General features: G+C 51.8%; 1 long non-coding RNA gene across 1 annotated transcript in view; it reads left to right on the top strand.

Moving 5' to 3' along the window:
• The window catches only part of LOC140202315 (uncharacterized), a 39,042-nt gene that overhangs the window by 7,053 nt on the left and 11,174 nt on the right, over window positions 1-20,815 (top strand). The window contains exon 2 of the long non-coding RNA XR_011887070.1: window positions 11,083-11,333. This is a non-coding gene — a long non-coding RNA (uncharacterized lncRNA). The remainder of the gene's footprint in view (window positions 1-11,082; window positions 11,334-20,815) is intronic.

The raw sequence follows: 20,815 nt of genomic DNA, 5'->3' as shown, positions 1-20,815 counted from the left end.
AGTGGATAGAGGTAGGTCACTGATTGCGGGTGATGGGGGCTTGTGGAAAAGAGGCAGGAACATGGACCATATAATCAGGAAACTACAAGAAGCAATTGATGAAGTGGTGGAGTGGGGTTATGATTGGGGATGTAGATTTTCAGTAGATAAAACTCGAACTGTATTTTTTACCAGGAAAAGGGTTGAGGTAGGGAAGAAGTTAAGGATGTATGGGGTTGAATTAGAAAGGGTTGCATCATTTAAATTTCTGAGAGTTATATTTGATTCACGATTAACATGGGCAGACCATATCAGGAAAGTTGAGGAGAAATGTAAAAAAGTAATAAATGTGATGAGATGTTTGACTGGTAGGGAATGGGGAGCAAGTTGTTCAGCGTTGAAGAGAATGTATGTGGCTTTAGTGAGATCTGTGTTGGACTATGGAAATATAGTATATGGATCAGCAGCTAGGTCCCTTATAAGGAAACTGGATGTGATTCAGGCTCAGGCCTTGAGAGTGTGCAGTGGGGCTTTTAAAACGTCACCAGTGTCAGCCCTACAGGTAGAAATAGGAGTAATGCCTTTGGAACTAAGAAGGATGCAACTGATGGCAAACTACTGGGCTAACTTGCAGGGGCACAATGATTCTCACCCTGCTAAAGGAGTGTTGCAGGAGTGCTGGGAAAATGGGAGGTTTCAGAGGGATACCTTTAGTCGGGTAGGGAATGATATCGCGAAAGAATGTGGAGTGTTTGATCTAAGGATAAATCCTTCAGTAGTTTATCCTGTTGTAGCTCCATGGAAGCTTGTATGGCCTGACATAGACTGGCATTTGTTAGAGGTAAAAAGGAAAGAAAGATATAAAACAGATTTGGTAAATGCATTTAACTGTCATGTGATGGAAAAGTATAGTGATTATACTCACACTTATACAGATGGTGCGAAGGAACCTGAAACAGGAGTGACAGGGTTTGGGGTGGTTATACCAGCAAAAGAAATTGGAATCAGCAGAAGAACATCTAAAAAGTTAGAGGTGTTTACAGTGGAGATGCTGGCAGTGTTGGTTGCGTTGCAATGGGTGCAGAAAGCCAGACAAGCCAAAGCATTGATATGTTCAGATTCATCCTCAGTTCTAGCAAGTTTAAGGTCTTTTCACACAAACAGTCGGCAAGATGTACTTTATGAAGTCCTTCAGTTAGTTACAAGAATTGCAAATCAGGGAGGTCAGGTAAAAGTTCTATTGGTTCCAGCACATGTAGGGGTGAAGGGGAATGAGAGGGTGGATGAGTTGGCAAAGAGGGCGTTAAAGAAAGAAAATGTGGAAATGCACATTAGTATCAGTAAAGCAGAGGTTAAGTGTGTAATCTGAGAAAAAGTCAACCGAATGTGGCAAGAAAGATGGGACAGGGAGGGGAAAGGGAGGCATTTATATCAAATACAAAATAGTGTTGCAGGTACGAGGGTAGGCAGTGGAAACAGAAGAGAGGAAATTGTGTGGACTAGGTCAAGGCTGGGGCACTGTACATTAAACAAAACATTGAAAATGATAGGGAAACACCAGACAGGATTGTGTGAAGAATGTCAGGAAGAGGAGTCAGTAGAACATGTAGTTTTGTGTTGCAGGAAGTATGGGATACAGAGAGAGATGATGAGAATTAAACTAAGGGAATTGGGGGTGCAGGAATTCACATTAAGATGGTTGCTGGACATGGGTGACAGAGCACAGGTCCGGGTATTTTTAGTGTTCTTAAGGGGTACAGGGGTTTTTTATAGGATATGACGGATAAACAGGAATAGGGTACTAGGATGGTCAAAGATGGGAGGGTAAAGTGTAGGTTTGTGTGTGTGTGTGTGTGTGTGTGTGTGTGTGTGTGTGTGTGTGATTGGGTGAAGGGATTTAGAATGTATGTCTAGTGCACATTCTGGAGCAGAAGGTGGCAGTAATGCACCATTAAGCTGGATGCCAACCGCCGTAAAACAAGATACAGACAGACAGATTGTTGGCTGGACTGTTCCCTTCCCCTTGCCTGTGTCCCTGTCAAGTTGAACCGCTGGAGTGAGACTGGAGCCTCGCCACGCCAAGATAAGGAACTATCATTGAGTTTGGAACTCTATCCTTGTGTCCCTGTGTTTATTGTCCGTGTCAAAGAAGAGTCCCAGCCCTAGGTTCTGCTCCCAAGCAGAGGTCCTGGCTCTGTGTTCTGTTCCTGTGTTCCAAGTTCCAGGTGCCGTGTTCCAGTCCTGTCCAAGACAAGGCTTTGTGTTCTCGTCCAGTCCAGGAGTCCCTTGGCAGTTTACCTCGGCAAGTGTCCTCAGCAGTCATTCTGGCCCTGTATCCTAGAAAGGGTCCTGGCCCTGTGCTCCATGGAGGAATCCCAGCTCTGTACCCAAGAGCCTAACCAAACAGAGTCCAAGAACCGAGCCACATCCTGCCCTGGAATACCTCGGCCAGTCCACGTCCAAGGCTCTGAGCGTCCAGTTCAACTGCGTGTTCCTGTGTTCCAAGACCAAGTCCAGGCACCGTGTTCCAGCCCTGTCCAAATCTGAGCTTCGTGGCCTCATGTAGTTCCCGTGCCTCGCCCAGCCCAGGAGTTCCTTGCCCAGCCAGGTGCTGGGGTACCACGTCCTGTGCTGGGGTACCTCGTCCTGTCCTGTAGCCACGTCCTGTCCCTGCCAAGATCCTAGTCCTGAGTCCTAGCCTAGACCCGGGTACTGGTTCCAAGTCAAGACCCAGGATTCGAGTCCCAACCGAGACCCAGGTTCCCAGTCCTTGTCCAGGCTCTGGTTTCGGAGTTCTGTGTTCCTAGTCCAGGCTCCTTGTTCCTAGGTCCATATCTGGGTCCCGTGTTTCTAGTCCAAGTCCTAGCCCAGGCCTTGAATCTAGTCTCGTCCAGGGCCTGTGTCCGTATCCAGCTACGCTTTGTCCCAATTACGCTTTGCTGTCTCCTAGGTTACCCTCTGATCAATTCTTGCTTCCCGACTTCCCTTGCATTCTCGATAATCTCATGGCCCAGTTCCTAGTACCTCAGTGTCTGTGTCTTGCATTTGGGTCCACCATCAACACCCACTTGTAACAGTCAATCATCTTCGTCATCTCCTTCAAAAATGCAGTAACCTCTGTTAGACACAATTTCCCCGACACAGCACCAGGCTGATAGTCCCTAATTAGGCTGATAGTCCCTAATTAGGCCATGGTTACATGGAAACATTTAAGATCAGTTGGAGCACTGGGAGGGGATAGAAAACTGGTTAGACTGGTTCCAAACTCAAACTCTGGCCGCTGTTGTCAGTTTCTGTCTGAAGTGGGATCAGATTCTGTAGAGTTCACTCCTCACCTCGACCTATCTTTCTCCTCAGGTCCATCACTGCCTGTATGTGGTTGTTCATGGTGGGAATTGCTGCTGGTATGTAGGGTAGGTCACATAGGGCAGAGGGAGATTCTCCTTTTGTCCAGGGTGGAGAGAGCTTTATTGTGTGTCAGTTCCCTGGGAGTGTGTGATGGAGCAGTGTGGAGGGAGCTTCACTCGGTGTTTGGCCCCTGGACTGTGTGATGGGATGCTATAGTGGGAGCTTCACTTTATCTCTAACCCTGGGAGTGTGTGATGGGACAGTGTGGGGGGAGTTTCACTCTGTCTGACCCCGGGAGTGTGTGATGGGACGGTGTGGAGGGAGCTTCACTCTGTGTCTGGCCCCGGGACTGTGTGATGGGATGCTGTAGAGGGAGCTTCACTTTATCTCTAACCCTGGGAGTGTGTGATGGGACAGTGTAGAGGGAACTTCATTCTATGTCTGACCCTGGGGTTGTGTGATGGGACAGTGTGGAGGGAGCTTCACTCTGTGTCTGACCCCGGGAGTGTGTGGTGGGGCAATGTGGAGGGAGCTTCGCTCTGTGTCTGACCCCAGGGGTACGTGATGGGACAGTGTAGAGGAAACTTCATTCTATGTCTGACCTTGGGGGTGTGTGATGGGACAGTGTGGAGGGAGCTTCACTCTCTGTCTAACCCTGGGAGTGTGTGATGGGGCAGTGTGGAGGGAACTTCATTCTATGTCTGACCTTGGGGGTGTGTGATGGGATGGTGTGGAGGGAGCTTTACTCTGTCTGACCCTGGGGGTGTGTGATGGGACAGTGTAGAGGGAACTTCACTCTGCGTCTGACCCTTTTTTTAATACAAGATGCTTTATTACAAATATCGGTGCTATACAATATATACAAAACAGTGTCTAACACAATTACTTCACTACGAATAGACAATACACATTAAACCAAAATACTCCCATCTCTATCAATGATGGCAATTACCTCCCGCGGAGCCCAATGTTCCTGGAACGCCTCTATTGTTGCCGTGGACTGCGCGTGTTCCTTTTCAATATTCACCTGAGCACGAACATAGCCCCTAAACATAGCCAGGCAGTCTGCTCGGGGAGATCCTCCCGCCACCCATTTCCAGGAGCCACGGATGGCTATTTTCGCCAGCCTCCGGAGCAAGTTGACAAGGACATCCTCATCCCTCTGTGCCCCTCTGCTTACTGGATGACCATATATAAACAAGGTGGGGCTAAAACCAGAAGGTGGGAAGCAGCCACGCAAATACACAAAAAGGGGCTGCAACCTCACACACTCCATGTACATGCGGTACACGGTCTCCTCCAGCCCGCAAAAGTGGCATGCGGCTGGGAGATCCACGTACAAACTAAAGAATTTATTACAGGGCACCACTCTATGCAGCACCCTCCACCCCAGATCCCCCAGGTGCATGGGAAGAACCCCCTTGTAAAGGGACTTCCATTGGGGACCCCCCTCACCTCCAGGTGGAAAAACCGACCGCCATGGCGTGTCGGGACGGTGGACAAGGGCAAGGAAGTGGAGGGTGTGGAGCAGCAGCCCATAAAGGTACCTCCTGCTTGCATCCCTGAATGGGATTGTGGGTATCGAGGAGAGACCGCTCAAGTTGTGTGGACTCGGCTCTCGGATAAGATTGCAGGGCCTGGGCCCAACGAGCAGCTCAGCTTGAGTCGTTCCACACACCTGAGCCATACCGACATCCGCTGAGGCAGGGCAGGGGTCGGCCAGGACTCTGCCCTCTGCCAGAGGAGGGGATTCCCAGCCTGAGGCAACCATGTTCCAGACTCTCAGTAGGTCCTGATAGAAGCCGGGCAGCCTCTGCAAAGCAGCATGGCTGACGCCCGCCGGTGGTAGCTGCATATCTTCATGAAGACAGCAGCCCCTCCGGAGGAAGAAAGTTGCCAATGTGTGCCACCTGGGAAGGTGCTCGGCGTACAGGAATCTCTGCAGAGTTCTGAGGTGGAGAGCTGCCAGTCGTGGATGTACACACACCAGCGACTGTCCGCCCTCTCCCACTGAGAGACTCAAGATCGCTGCGGAGACCCAGTGTTTCTCGTTGACCCAGAAGAAGTCCATTAACTTCCTCTGCATTCTCGTAACAAAAGGAGCAGGAGGGGCCAAGGTGACCATCCGGTACCACAACATGGAGGCCACCAGCTGGTTTATGACCACCACCCGGCCTCGATAGGAAAGCACCCTGAAAAGGCCTGACCAGCACCCCAGCCGGGCCATGACTTTTGTCTCCAGGTCCTGCCAGTTTGTCCTCCCAGAAGGACTCAGGTAGACTCCCAGATAGAGAAGACGCCTGGTGCTCCACTCAAAAGCTCTCATCTCCTCCGGCAGTGAGTCCACCTGCCACTGGCCTACTAAGAGTCCGGAACATTTCGCCCAGTTGATCCTGGCAGAGGATGCTGCCGAGAAAACATCTTGGCACTCGCGCATCCTCCGCAGGTCACTGGCATCTGTCATCATGAGGAATACATCATCAGCGTAGGCCGAGAGGACGACCTCCATGTCTGGTTCGCGCAGAACCAGACCTGTCAGCCTTCGCTGAAGAGAATGGCTCGATACAGCTCGCATTCAATTGACCAGACATGGGGCACTCCTGACGTACTCCTCTTCTGAAGGGAATGGGTGCTGTCAGTGATTCGTTAATCTTAACTAGGCACTCTGCGGCAGAGTATAGGAGCCGAACTCGGACCACAAAGTGTTGTCCAAACCTAAAAGCCTGCAGAGTGCCCACCAGGAAACTGTGGTCTACCCGGTCAAACGCCTTCTCCTGGTCAAGAGAGAGAAATGCTGCTGGGGACCCAGTCTCCTGGAGTAGGTGGATCAGGTCCCATACTAGGTGGACATTGTCCTGGATGGAGCGGCCCGGGACTGTGTAAGATTGCTCAGGATGGATCACCTGTCTCAGTACTGAACCAAGACGGTTGGCTATTGCCTGGGCAAAGCTCTTGTAGTCCGCGCACAAGAGGGAGACCGGCTGCCAGTTCTTTAGCAGGCGGAGGTCTCCCTTCTTGGGCAGTAAGACCACAACAGCTCTTCGCCATGAGAGGGGCATTTCCCCGGTGGCTAGGCTCTCCCCTAGGACAAGGCTGTAATCATCCCCCAGGACATCCCAAAAAGCCTGATAAAACTCTACACTTAGTCCATCTAAGCCAGGGGACTTACCACTCCAGGGTTGCCGAAGGGCAGTAGACAGCTCCTCCCGAGTCAGGGGAGTGTCCAGACGCACTGCATCCTCTGGGCTGACCTTAGGCAAATCTTTCCAGACCTCATTGCACGCCTGTGCATTTGACAGATCTGGTGAGAATAAGAACCGATAGAATAAACTGACTTCTTTGTTAATTCCGTTGGGGTGCGTGATGGAGGAGCCATCAGCAGCCAGCAACTCCACTAGCTGCTTTTGAACTCCCCACCACTTCTCCAACGAGTAGAAGAAGGGTGAGCACCATCCAAATCTTGCAGTATTTGGATCCGTGACCTCACATATGCACCTTGGGACTGCTGGAGCTGCAGATCCCTTAGTAAGTCCTTCTTCTCTGTTGGTCCCCAGCGGTTGGACCAAGACGGGACTCCAGATCAAGCAACACTCTCTCAAGCCACTCAATCTCAGAGCCCCGCCTCTTTGTCGACCCCCTAGTGTACTCCCGACATAAAAACTGGATGTGGGCTTTGCCCACGTCCCACCACAACCGTAGGGAGTAGAACTCTCTCCATCTCTCCCTCCAGGTGACCCAGAACGCTCGGAACGAATCCCGGAATTGACTGTCCTCCAGCAACCGGTTGTTAAAATACCAATACCTGGATCCCACCCGAGGGTGCAGAGGAGTAAATTCCATCCACACAAGGTGATGATCCGAGCACGACACTGGCCGAGTGGAGGTTCTGACACACAGGAGACATAAGCCTGAGAGATACACAGGTGGTCTATCCGGGAACCTCCCTCTCTAGACCTTCTTGAGAAGGTGCTAGAGTCGGGGTGAAGATTCCACCAGCTGTCCAACAAGTCAAAGGAGCCGACTAGCTCCTCTAGCTTTTTTGCCGATGCTGGGTCGCGCTGGAGGCCAGAGCGGTTCTCCGCCTCAAGGTTACAGTTGAAGTCTCCCCCGAGGATGACGCAGTCCCCAGGATCTGCATCACACCGCGCTTCAGAGCATACACATTGATAAAATGCAATGGTACACCATCCAGGCGCACAGCCAGGTGGAGCAGACGGCCGAACACAACATCTTGGATTCTTACGATTTCTGGCTGGAAGGTCGGGGCCAACAGGATCGCCACCCCACTAGAGTTGGAGCTGAGGTGGCTCATGTGGACCCCACCCTGCCACTCCAGGAGCCAAACAGACTCGTCCTTGGGATGGTATGGGTTTCCTGCAGGAAACTCACCGCATATCTCCCATCTCTGAGGACTGAGAGATTGTTATATCTGCGGAGAGGTCCCCTGCTTCCGTTTACATTTAGACTCGCTATGGTAAGTTTCATGTCAGGAGCACACTAGGCCTCGGCACCAGTACCCTTCCCGCTGAGAGGGGTGGCGCCCTCAACCACACTATCCCGAAAAAAAGCAAGAGTACTCTTTGCTTTCTGGGCCCGAGTGGTGCCAACACCACCCTGTAACCCACCATCTCCCGAAGGAGCGAGGCTGCTTCTCGCTCTGATGTCCCTCACCAGGTCACCCAGGAAGGATTTCAGCTGTCGCCTGTCATTCCCCTACACAGCATTCCCCTTCCCCTTCCATCCGAGGATGACTCGCAGGGATTCACCAGCCTCGGCATGCTAGGCCAGCGAAGCAAGGCTAGTTTAGGCCGATGCTTTGCACCTTCAGAGGTGAGAATGAACTCTCTAATTTCCTCCACCGGTATCAATGAGAATTTCTCAGGAGGGGTGAGGACGTCCAATGTCTCACTATCAAAGGAGTCTCCCTCCAACCCCTCACTGCAAATAGATCCCCCATCTTCCTCCTCGTGTGTTGTAATAGATGGTTCCACTTGTAACCCACACTGCGCAGGGGGTACCTCACTCATACCTGCCCGCTCCACCGTCGCATCAGTCTTATCCACAGTTACGACAATGGAGGGATAATCCCCAGGGACTCCCTGCAGGCCATTAGTTGATGGGGTCGGCAAGCAGAGCATACCACCCTCCATATGAGACAGGTATGAAGGGGACCCCAGCATCTCTGGTCCACGGGATTCACCGGCAGCCTGATGCTGAGAGTGAGAGAGCTCAGTCTCCTCCCCTCTCATATTATTCGATACGCTTGCCTCCAGGGATGTGCTAACTACTAAGTCCTGGGTGGAGGGCTCCAGGTCTGTCTTAGTTGTGCAAACAGGGCTAGCACTACCTTTCTGCACAACCGCACCACCTACCACAGGACTGGTAGCTGCATCAGGGGACTCGGGTTTAGAACCAACCTCCACCCGGATTCCCACCCTTTCCTGGGACTCCCCTGCATCTACGTTCCCTGCCCTCTTGGGGAACATTCCCTTCTCCTCTTCACGCCGGACGAGCACACAGGTGCAGGATTCACTGAGGGGCAGCATTCTCCACTTCCATCATCCCGTCTACCTGCGCACTTCCCCGAGCCTCCCGCTCCACTTCAGGGCAAATGGGCGTGAGCTCTGCGGTCTCGGGGGCTGACTTCTTCATGTGTTTGGACTTCCCCGCTTTCTTGCTCCGCACAGGGTCCACCCCGTCCCCTGCCTGAACCCCCCTGCACTTAGCCTCAATATTTCCTACCTGAACCACTGGGGCAGGAGCAGGGACTGAAACAGATGCTGGAATAGGGGCAGGGTCAGGGGCAGGCGCAGGAACAGGAATAGGATCAGGGGCAGAGGTAGCTGGGGCACTGGTGCCCGAATGGACTCCCTAGGGTTTCGGGTGGTAGGACAGTCCCTCCGAAAGTGCCCCACCTCCCTGCATGCATGGCACCGTGGGCGCTCGGAGCTCCAATACACCTGATAGTCTACCCCCTCATGCCGGACAGTAAACCGGCCCTCAAATTCGTCCTCCCTTTCCAGCTGCATGAGTACCTGACGCCGGAACGAGAGTACGGTACGAAGGGTGCATCTCTTAAATTTGTGACTGATGGCAGTTACCTCCAACTTTGCTTGTCCCAAGCGGGCTAGTGCGGGAAGCAGGTCCTCGTTGAGAACGAAAGGTTTAACCGAGGACGATATGTTGCGTGGGAGCTACCACCAGCTCCATCTGTAAAAAGGTGTTTTCCACCTTGATCCCCCTACTGAGAGCCCGATGCATCATTCCTCAGATAAAACTCTGCCTTCCCGAACTCTGTCCCGGTGGCCAAATACCATCCTTCCCCACCAAGCCCTCCATGGCCTCCGCACATTTTTCCAGGGTAGTTCCAGGGCGCAAAATATATTACACCCCGCGTTTTACATTCACCGACTGAAACAGGGCGCTGTCCGGGCTGGAGAGGCAACCGCCTTTGCATAACTCCCTGAAGGCCTGCGACGTCCTGGAGACCGGTCCGGCATGTTGGCACTATGTCCAAATTAAGAAATATACGGCAGTGCCGGTTAAAAAGTCCTGCAGCGAGTCAAGTAACTGGCCGAAAAAGTTTGTCCTTGACAGTACCTTGCTGGCTCAGCACCAGGAAAGGCTCCATCGGTCCTGCAGAATTCCCAGGCCATGAGAGGTTGACAGGTCGAGAAGTCTCAACAGATGCTTCAGCTCCTGCACCGAACGAGAATCAGGAAGGTAAAGGAGGAGGGACGTTGTCCCGATGTCAGTGGGGGAACAACGGCGTTTGTCTCCAGTTTTTGGAGTGAACCGGCTTCCTGGCGAGTTGCCAGCGGCCGCAGCTGAGAACTACGCAGTTAGCAGCCGCCAACGAACCAGTCCAAACTGGCAGAAAAACTCCAAACGAAGCTTCCACACTAACCCAGCCACTCACTCAGATGTCCAAGAGACATTTCAAACCACCTCCAATGTATCTCACGACCTTAATACAGCAGTTTTTCCTCGATTTCTCCCAGCTGAAACAGAACAGCTCGTCACTGTGTCTGACCCCGGGAGTGTGTGATGCGACTGTGTGGGGAGGGAGCTTCACTTTGTGTCTGACCCCAGGGGTATGTGATGGGATGCTGTAGAGGGAGCTTCACTCTGTGTCTGACCCTGGGAGTGTGTGATAGGACAGTGTTGAGGGAGATTCAAACTGTGTCTGACCCTGGGGGTGTGTGAGGGGACAGTGTTGAGGGAGATTCACTCTGTGTCTGACCCCGGGGGTGTGTGATGGGACGGCGTAGAGGGAGATTCACTCTGTGTTTGACCCTCGGGGTGTGCGATAGGACAGTGTTGAGGGAGACTCACTCTGTGTCTGACCCCGGGAGTGCGTGATGGGATGGTATGGAGGGAGCTTCACTCAGTGTCTGACCCTGGGGGTGTGTGATAGGACAGTGTTGAGGGAGATTCACTCTGTATCTGACCCCGGGAGTGTGTGATGGGATGGTGTGGAGGGAGCTTCACTCTGTGTCTGACCCTGGGGGTGTGTAATAGGACAACGTAGAGGGAGATTCACTCTGTGTCTGACCCCGGGAGTGTGTGATGGGACGGGGTAGAGGGAGATTCACTCTGTGTCTGACCCCGGGAGTGTGTGATGGGATGGTGTGGAGGGAGCTTCACTCTGTGTCTGACCCTGGGGGTGTGTGAGGGAGTGGTACGGAGGTGAAGGTGGGGAAGTGATGTCACCCTCCCCTACCCCAGTGACCAGGGACACTCTTCTCTCAACAGATCAGCGTGGCACCTGCCATTTCACTCGGGGTACCAGCTATCTCAGCTGCCCCCGCCTCCCGAATGCTGGGCAAAGCCTGCACCTTCACAGCTTCCGAGAACCTTTCCGGGACACCTACATCAAGGACAAGGGAGACAGACTGTGCTGTCGGAACAGCTGCCAGGCCAGGGTAGATGCCGGCCATGTTAGACTGATTACAGCTGGATTTTCTGCCACACTGTCTACTGTGAGATCGGCTTCGGCTTGTCAGGTAAGTGGCAGGGAGAGGTGAGGTGTGTACAGTGAGAACCCAATACTCTAGGATCCCACTATTCTGATGATTTCTCATCTGAAAATGTTTCTTTTGCCTCCCACCACATCCTGAGAGCCTGCAGTTTCCCGTGCTGTCCTCTAACTTAGAACTGTTTGCTTTAGATTAGAATAAAATATACCTTTTCAATATTATGGTTAATTTACTATACCTAGTTATGAGGAAATTCAATCTTGTTTCTTGTTGAGGACATGACTTTATTTGGTGGGGGAAGAGTGTAACTGGGTCTTGGTTACACTGGCTGCTGAGGTGTTGAAAATGGCTTCTTTGTATGTTATATAAAATGGCTTTTCTGTAATAATAACTGTGATGTAAGGAGTTCTCTCTCTCCCTACTTGTTTGGGTTATTATTGATAAGAGAGGGAACGAACCAATGAGTGTCCATGTTAAACTGATTCCTAAACTCCGGAACCTGGGCCTTAGCACTCAGATCTGCAGCTGGATCTTCATCTTCCTCACAGACAGGACCCAGGCTGTAAAAATAGGGGACAAGCTCTCCTCTACAATCACTCTGAGTACCGGTGCCCCACAAGGCTGTGTACTCAGCCCCCTGCTGTACTCACTGTACACCCATGATTGTGTAGCCAAGTTTCCATCGAACTCAAGATATAAGTTTGCTGATGACACCACAATTGTAGGCCATATCTCGGATAATGATGAGTTTGAGTTGTCACATGCTCAAGGAGATCTGTTTTTTTTGTGAGAATGATGTAATGGTCTTTTGGAGGTCACCTGATGTGATTTTCCTGCCGATGTGAGGTCATGTGATGACATGTGCCCGGTAACTATATAAGGGTTGACCCAGGTGACGCAGTTAGTCTTTGAGTTTGTAGATTTCCAGGTAGAACGTGCTGTATCTCCATTTCTGTTGTGTGTTTGTTTTTGTGACGCAGTTTCTTTTTTTAAAACGGTTGTACGTTCTGTTGAAAGACTCCATATTACTTGGACTGGAAATTTGTGGCTGGAAGTGCCAATTTACTCAATTCGGACAGTTTTTGAAGGTAGAGTGAAGAATTCATCGAAGTGAAGGATCGAGAGAAGTCGGCATCGTTTGGCAGTTTAATAAAGAATCGACGTTATTGAGTCTTCGTTGGAGAGAACCTGCATTGAGATAACTCTTGCAATAGGGCAATGAGTTCATGCACAAAGGCTGTCTCTCTCTAAAAGGAATTTAAGGTCAGTCAATTTAAACTGTTTATTTTCGACATCGGAAATCCTGTGGACAGAACTGGCAGTAAAAATGCATCGGTGAAGAAATCCTTCTCCAGAAAAGTCTTTCCCAATTGAATGTGTAAAACTGTTGGACTTTCGAAGTTATCGCTTTAAGAACTATATCTGACTGTATCGCTTTAAGAACTGTTTTCGCATTTAACGCTTTAAGAACCAGAGCCGAGTGGAGTTGGTGAACGGCTGCGTACCTGTTAACCTCCGGTTAAAGTTTTCCTTTGTTTCTTTTTTCCTTATCATTTATACGTGTTTAATAAATGTTTGGTTGTTTTTTATAAAACCTGTCTCGATTAATATTCATTGCTGCCGGTTACGTAACAGAGTACAGAGAGGAAATTAAGAACCTGGTGGCATGGTGCGAAGACAAGAACCTATCCCTCAACGTCCGCAAGGCAAAGGAATTGGTTGTTGACTTCAGAAGGAGTAGCAAACCGCACGACCCCGTTTACATCGGTGGTGTGCAAGTTGGACAGGTCAAAAGCTTTAAGTTCCTCGGGGTCAAAATCACAAATGACCTGACTTGGTCCAACCAAGCAGAGTCAACTGCCAAGAAGGCCCACCAGCGCCTTTACTTCCTGAGAAAACTAAAGAAATTTGGCCTGTCCCCTAAAACCCTCACTAATTTTTATAGATGCACCGTAGAAAGCATTCTTCTAGGGTGCATCACAACCTGGTATGGAAGTTGTCCTATCCAAGACCGAAAGAAGCTACAGAAGATCGTGAACACAGCCCAGCACATCACACAAACCAATCTTCCATCCTTGGACTCACTTTACACCGCATGCTGTCGGAGCAGTGCTGCCAGGATAATCAAGGACACGACCCACCCAGCCAACAGACTTTTCGTCCCTCTTCCATCCGGGAGAAGGCTCAGGAGCTTGAAGACTCATATGGCCAGATTTGGGAACAGCTTCTTTCCAACTGTGATAAGACTGCTGAACGGATCCCGACCTGGATCTGGGCCGTACCCTCCAAATATCTGGAACTGCCTCTCAGTTTCTTTGCACTACCTTACTTTCCATTTTTCTATTTTCTATTTATGATTTATAATTTAAATTCTTAATACTTACTATCGATTTGTAATCCAGGGAGCGGGAAGCGCAGAATCAAATAACGCTGTGATGATTGTACATTGTAGTATCAATTGTTTGGCGACAATGAAGTATAAAGTATGTCGGTATGTGTGGGAACCTGAGTGAGTTTTTCGGGAGGAGAACCGAAGAGGAAGGACGTGCTGGACGCGCCCTGGTCGACCACCATGTTTGGTCCCAGGCAGCGGGTGGAGGAGGTCGGAGGGGATCGAATGGTGGAAAGAAGACCCTGTTAATTGAGCTCCAATGGTTGTGCACGAAGTTGTTGAACTCTGATAAGTTTGGCGACTTTTACTTTCCTTTTATATTGTATCTCTATTAATTACATAGTTCCAGTAAGATCTATAAAGTGTAATCTGTAAATCGTACATTGTGTGCTGTCTGATATTTGATGTGTGAGTTTGAACCAGGGCGCATTACACAGCAACTACGCAAACGTGAGACACGGTTTGGCGGGCGGATGGGTTTTCCCTAGATAAGCATGAGCCGATAGCCCTGAGCGTTACATTTGTGGGGGCCATCGTCCGGGGTTGGATTCTGTGGAAGCTGTGTAAATTGCAACGTTAAGTTAGTGCGGAGATGGACCTGGATAAGATTGCAAGCTGGTGTGAGTCCGAGGAAGTACCGGTTAATCATGTGTGTGTGTTAAATGGGGTGGATCTTCACACTTAGGAAGAAGTGCTAGTGCGAGGGTTGAGTCTGATTAAAGCTATTGGTAAGGTAGAACTCGTAGCTAGAAGGTGTGGTAAAGTAGTGGAATCCAGCTGGGTGTTGGTTCGTACGAGTGCTGACATCATGATGTTGGAACTGCCAGCGATGGTCAGCGTCCTGGTGGAGGCGGTGCTGTGGGGCCCCCACACCCTCCTGGAGGACAAATGTGAGGGGACACTGGAAGAAGAGTTTGATGAGGCACCAGGGGAGGTGCCAGTAGCCAGTGGTTGAGGGTTGAAGGAATTTGCGAGGGAACAAGTTCTCAGGGTAATGAGGGAAGAGGGGCAAGAGGGGTCAGAGTGGGAAGGATTGGTCAGGCCCCGTCCCCCAGCTGGAGGTGAGACCTCCAAGTTGGCAGCTGCCATTACCTCCCTGGTGAGAAGGGCCGAGTGGCCCCGCCTGAAGCTGAGAATTTTCCCAGGAGCCACACCCACCCCAGAAGGGGAGGACGATTATGAGACATGAATCGAAAACATGTCCCAGTTGTTAGGGGGGTGGCCAGGCTCGGATGAGGAAAAGAGACTGTGATTGGTGGAAAGTTTGCAGGCAGTGGTGGCTGGTGTCGTCTGGGGGCTGAAAGCTGAACAGCTCTTGACTTCCCTCGCGGAGTATCTGGAAGCTTTGGAGGGTGCGTTTCGATTGACGGGAGGTTCCTGGGAGCTCTTAGTGGAGTCTCAAAACATGCAGCAGGGACGAGGGGACAAGCTCTCAGAATACATGCTTCAGCTGGAGGTAATGCGTAATGGGTTGCTGTGCCGAGGGGTAGTGAAGGCAGACGAGGTGGCGAAGTTGAGGATGAATCAGATATCTAGGGGTTCCCTGGGGGAGGGCAAGGTGGCTTGGAGTCTCTGGCAGTCCTATAAAAGGAGCCCCCCTCCATCATTCGATCAGCTGATTAGAGAGGTGCGGGAGGATGAGAGCGTGTTGGGCCGGAAAGAGGACTCTGGCCACCGGGGACGATCCTCAGCAGTACGGAAGGTGGTGGCCGGGTTGAGAACCGAGCAACCCAAAGGGGTCCCAGGTGGGTAGGGACCCCTCCCATGAGTGGATTGACAGGGAGAGCACCCCCTTCAGGGGGCGGGCCACGCAGAGAGCTGGGAGTGGCGGGCGTCCCGGGAGGAGAGGGGCGGCAGGTAGCGGGTGCTATAACTGTGGGAAAGGGGGGCATTTCCAGTGGGAATGTGAGTGGCAGGAGGTGTGCTACAGCTGTGGGGAAGAGGGACACTTCCGGAGGGATTGTGAGAGACAAGACGCCCCATGGAGTGCAAACCTCCGGGCAACTAAGAAGGGAGGGGTGTCAGGAAACTTAGGAGAGATCAGTGTGGGAACGGACTGGAGTCTCTGGAGGAACACGTTCTCTGAAATCTACCGTGGGACCCCCGCAAGCCCAAGCCCTTATTCCGGAAGGATTAGTGGGAACCCGCTCCAGCGTGTCCCTCCAGATAGAGGGAATCTTTGCAAGGGCCATCCTTGACACCGGATCGCAGGTTACCTTATTGTACCGGTCGTTCTACAACAAATATCTAAAGCATTTGTCCGTAACCCCGTTTAATGCCCTAGAGATTTGAGATATAAGTGACGGTGATTACCCGTACGATGGGTACCTGTCAGTGAGATTGGAATTCTTGGAGGTGATGTGGGAGTGTCGGAAGCCCTTGAGACGTTGGTGTTGGTTTGTCCGGACCCGGTGGAAACAGGTGGCACTGCCCTTCTGGTGGGGACTAACTCCCCTCTGGTGCGACGGCTCCTGGGAGCCTGTAAGGAGAAGGCGGGGGAGAACTTTCTGGAGACCCTCTCGGTACACTCAGAGTTTCGAGTGGCGGTTGAAGAAGTGGGTGACCACAGGGGGCTGGATCCTGAGTTCAAACGAGGCATGGTGTGGTGCACTCAGGTGAGGCCTAAAGTGATACGGCCAGGGGAGGTGGCACTAGTGATGGGGACCCCCAGATTCCCCGGAGTACCGGCGGGCGAGGCCCTGCTAGTAGATGCCCCAGACGACCTGGAAGGGGAGTTCCGGTTCCCGGCTGGGGCGCTGGTGAGACCTGAATTTCAGAGGCTCTCGGTTGTACAGGCACGGTGGATGGGGGTGATTGTAAGGAACACAACAGAGAGGAAGATCACCTTTAAGCGGGGGATGCCCCTCACGCACTTGTTCCCGGTGACGGTGATGTCTAGCGCCCCCGTGAGACCCACTGGAGGAAAACTATTGGAGAACAGGGGGCTGACCGAGGAGGCCTTTAATTTTAAAGACTCCCCTGTACCGCCGGAGTATAACAGCAGGCTGGTGGAGAAGATGTTGAAGCTAGAGGATGTCTTTTCTCAGGGCGAGTTTGATGTGGGCCATTCCAAGAGCACTTGTCACACTCTCCGGGTGACAAATGACACCCCGTTTAGAGAAAGGTCGCAGCGGCTGGCCCCGGCTGACGTGGGAGATGCGCGGCAGCACTTGCGCCAGTTAAAGGATGCGGGGATTATCGCGGAGTCCCAGAGCCCCTATGCGTCTCCCCATGGTAGTGGCTAGGAAGAAAAATAGGAAGGTATGCATGTGCGTGGACTATAGGACCCTGAACCGGCGCACGGTTCCCGACCAGTATACGGTCCCGAGGGTTGAAAACGCATTGGCCTGATTGAGTGGGGCGCAGTGGTTTAGTGTATAGGATTTGCGGAGTGGGTATTACCAGATTCCGATGAGTGGGGCTGATAAAGAGAAGACGGCCTTCATCTGTCCCCTGGGATTCTTTCAGTTCGAACGAATGCCCCAAGGCATATCGGGGGCCCCAGCCACCTTCCAGCGGCTCATGGAGAGGACAGTGGGGGATATGAACTTGCTCGAGTTGTTGGTGTATCTGGATGAGTTGATAGTGTTTGGATCTACGTTGGAGGAACATGAGGAGCGGCTGCTGAAGGTGCTGAGTCGGCTGAAGGAGGAAGGGTTAAAGCTTTCCCTGGATAAATGTCAGTTCTGCAAGACGTCTGTCGGTTATGTCGGACACATAATCTCGCGAGATGGAGTGGCTACTGACCTGGCTAAGATAGATGCAGTGACTACATGGCCGAGACCCCAGACTGTGAGTGCCCTGTACTCGTTTTTGGGGTTCTGTGGGTACTATCGGCGAATTGTGAAAGGAAATAAGTCACACATTGAATCAGCTTTTGTGTGGCTATCTCCCCATGGGGAAGAAAAGGAAGGGAGACCGAGGGCAGGAGGGTATCTGAACCCACTGGAGCCCTTTGGATCAAGGTGGGATACCCAATGCAAGGAGGCGGTCCAATCGCTGAAAAGGGTGCTGACACAGGCCCCGGTGTTGGCTTTTGCCGACCCCCGGAAGCCGTACACACTGATGCCAGCCGAGAGGGGCTGGGGGCTGTCCTGAACCAGGAGCAGGGCAATGGATTGAGGCCAGTGGCGTTTGTCAGCCGAAGTTTGTCGCCTTCTGAGAGAAACTATCCCACTCACAAGCTGGAGTTTCTGGTGCTGAAATGGGCGGCGGTGGACAAGTTGAGTGACTATCTATACGGGGTCAAATTTGTGATAAGGACGGACAACAATCCTCTCTATTATATTCTGACCTTGGCAAAACTGGACGCTACTGGGCATCGGTGGTTGGCGGCCTTGTCTGCCTATGAGTTCAACCTGAAGTACCGGCCGGGGAGACAGAATGTCGATGCAGATGCTTTATCTCGTCGGGCGCATGAGGGGTCGGGCACGGACGAGCGGGAGAGTGTCCCTGCCCCGGAAGTGAAGGCCATGTGTCAATTTGTGAGCGACACTGACGCAGGAGACCTGATGGGGCCGGATTGGGCAGTGGATTAATTGGGGGCTGATGATGACGTGCTACCCACTGTGTACTGTAATTTGGCTGCTCTGAAGAACAGGCAGTTGCTGGAGTTGAGCCCCGAGGAAGTGGGGGCAGCCGAGTGAGATGACCCGGGCGTTGGCACTATCTGGTACGCAGTTAAAAAGGAGGTCACGGCTCAGGCGGAGAAGACGAAACATGCCTGAGTGCCCTGACTACTGAAGGAGTGGCCTCAGTTGAAGCTGAAGAACCAAATCTTATACCGGGTCATGTCACTCCCGGACCGCCCCCGGCGTTGCCAGCTGGTCATGCCCGAGAAGTATCGGAAGACTGCTCAAGTCGTTACATGATGATTCCAGGCATTTGGGGATGGAAAAGACCTATGGATTAGTCAAGGACCGGTTTTACTGGCCCCGGATGAGGGGGGAGGTGGAAGAATACTGTAAGACCTGTAGCCGTTGCGACAGGAGGAAGACCTTGCCTGCGCAGGCGGCTCCGTTATCCCACTTGCAGAGTGCGGGACCCATGGACCTGGTGTGTATGGATTTCCTGTCTATTGAGCCAGACACCAGCAACACCGCCAATGTCTTGGTCCTCACGGATCACTGCACTATGTATGCACAGGCGTTTCCCACTAAGGACCAGAAAGTGACTACAGTGGTGAAGGTGTTATGGGAGAAGTACTTTGTTCATTATGGCCTTCCTCGGCGGATCCACAGTGATCAGGGATGGGACTTTGAGAGCAGGCTTATACATGAATTACTGGGTATGCTTGGGGTTGAAAAGTCCAGAACCACCCCTATCACCCACAGGGTGATCCTCAGCCCGAGAGGTTTAACCGGACCCTGCTGGACATGCTCGGCACTTTGGAGATCGGACAGAAGAGTAAGTGGAGTCAGCACATCGCCCATTTGGTTCACTGTTACAATTGTACTCGCAGTGACACTACTGGCTACTCGCCCTATTACCTGATGTTCAGACGGGAAGCGAGGTTGCCCATTGATCTGTGTTTTGGGACTGAAGCAGGTGAATTACGTTCGAAGCCACGTCTGAAGTATGTGTCCGATATGAAGAGAGAGTTGAAAAGGGCGGACGAGTTGGCTGAGGCACCAAGCAGAATCAAGGGAACAAGAGGAGGTATGATCAGAAAGTGAAGTTTGCCCAACTTATGCTGGGAAACCGGGTCCTTATCCGGAATTTAGGACTACCAGGTAAGCACAAGTTGGCGGATGGCTGGGCGGCCTCTCTATGTGGTAGAGAGCCAGATGCCGAAGCTACCTGTTTACCCGGTGAGACCAGAGGATGGGAAGGGGCCTGTCAAGGTGCTCTATCGGAACCACCTACTGCCCCTGGGTCAAGAGGTGTGGGTAGACCAAGAGGCCAAATTGGAGTTTACGCCTACTACGAGTCTCTGTGGAGGCACGGGGCGAGGGAAGAGCCCGCCGTGAAAGAGACGGGGCCGGGCCCCACCCCGGAAAGAGATACTGCTTCGGAAGACGATGATTCAGATGTGTGGCACCTACTTCCGTTCGTTAATTCCCCGGTACCAGAAGGAGAGGCTCCTGACCCTTCCCCCACTGAGTTAGGTGAGAGGAGGGAGGGTTTTGCGGGGCAGCCTGGGATACAGCCGGCCTTGGCAGGAGAGAGGGTGGAACCAGAACCCGAGACAGTGGGCTCCAAGTTGCCGAGGGGTCCCAGTGAGGGAGCGGGCGAGGGTTCGACAGGTAGACCTGGGGTGTCTCCAGTGGTGTCTGAGCCAGAAGGGTTGCCAGAGGAAGCTCGGAGGTCTCAGAGAAGTAGGAACCGCCCCCAGAGAGGTTGACCTGTGTAGCACCGGGAGAACAGAGTGTGATCTCTACCGCCCTGGGAAGTTATGTCACTGTTTTATGCACCTGGGTTGGGTTTTGTGTTTTGCAAGGAGGATTGGTGAACTCCTTTAATGTCATGAGGACATGACCTTATTTGGTAGGGGGAGCGTGTAAGGGGTTTCTTCTTTTATGTTACTGCAAAGGCTAATAAAGTGGCTTCTTTGTTATAATAAAAATTGTTTTTCTGTAATAATAACTGCGATGTAAGGAGTTCTCTCTCTCTCCCTACTTGTTTGGGTTATATTATTGATAAGACAGAGAACAAACCAATGAGTGTCCATGTTATTCTTTTAGTGGGTGATATTCTGTCTCATATAGCTGGGAATCGTATAGCTGGTAATCTCTAAATCGTATATTGTGCGCTGTCTGATATTTGATGTGCGAGTTTGTACCAGGTGGCATTACACAGCAACGACACAACCGTGAGACACGGTTTGGCGGGCGGACGGGGATTCCCCCAGATAAACACGAGCCGATAGCCCTGAGCATTACACAACCAATATATAAAAGAAAAACTGCAAGTACGAAAGAAATGCAATGAGTAAATAATACTGAGCAACTCGTACAAAATGCCAAAGGAACTCAGCTGGCCAGGCAGTGTCTATGGATACGAAGGAACAGTGGACGTTTTGGCCAAGACCCTTCGTCAGGATTGGAAAGGAAGACGAGAAGTCAGAGTAAGTTGGGAGGGGGAGGAAGAAGTACAAGGTGGCAGGTGATAGGTGAAG

This window comes from Mobula birostris, chromosome 8 (genome assembly GCF_030028105.1).
Source record: "Mobula birostris isolate sMobBir1 chromosome 8, sMobBir1.hap1, whole genome shotgun sequence".
Taxonomy (NCBI): domain Eukaryota; kingdom Metazoa; phylum Chordata; class Chondrichthyes; order Myliobatiformes; family Myliobatidae; genus Mobula; species Mobula birostris.
This window is presented reverse-complemented; position numbering and strand designations above follow the sequence as displayed.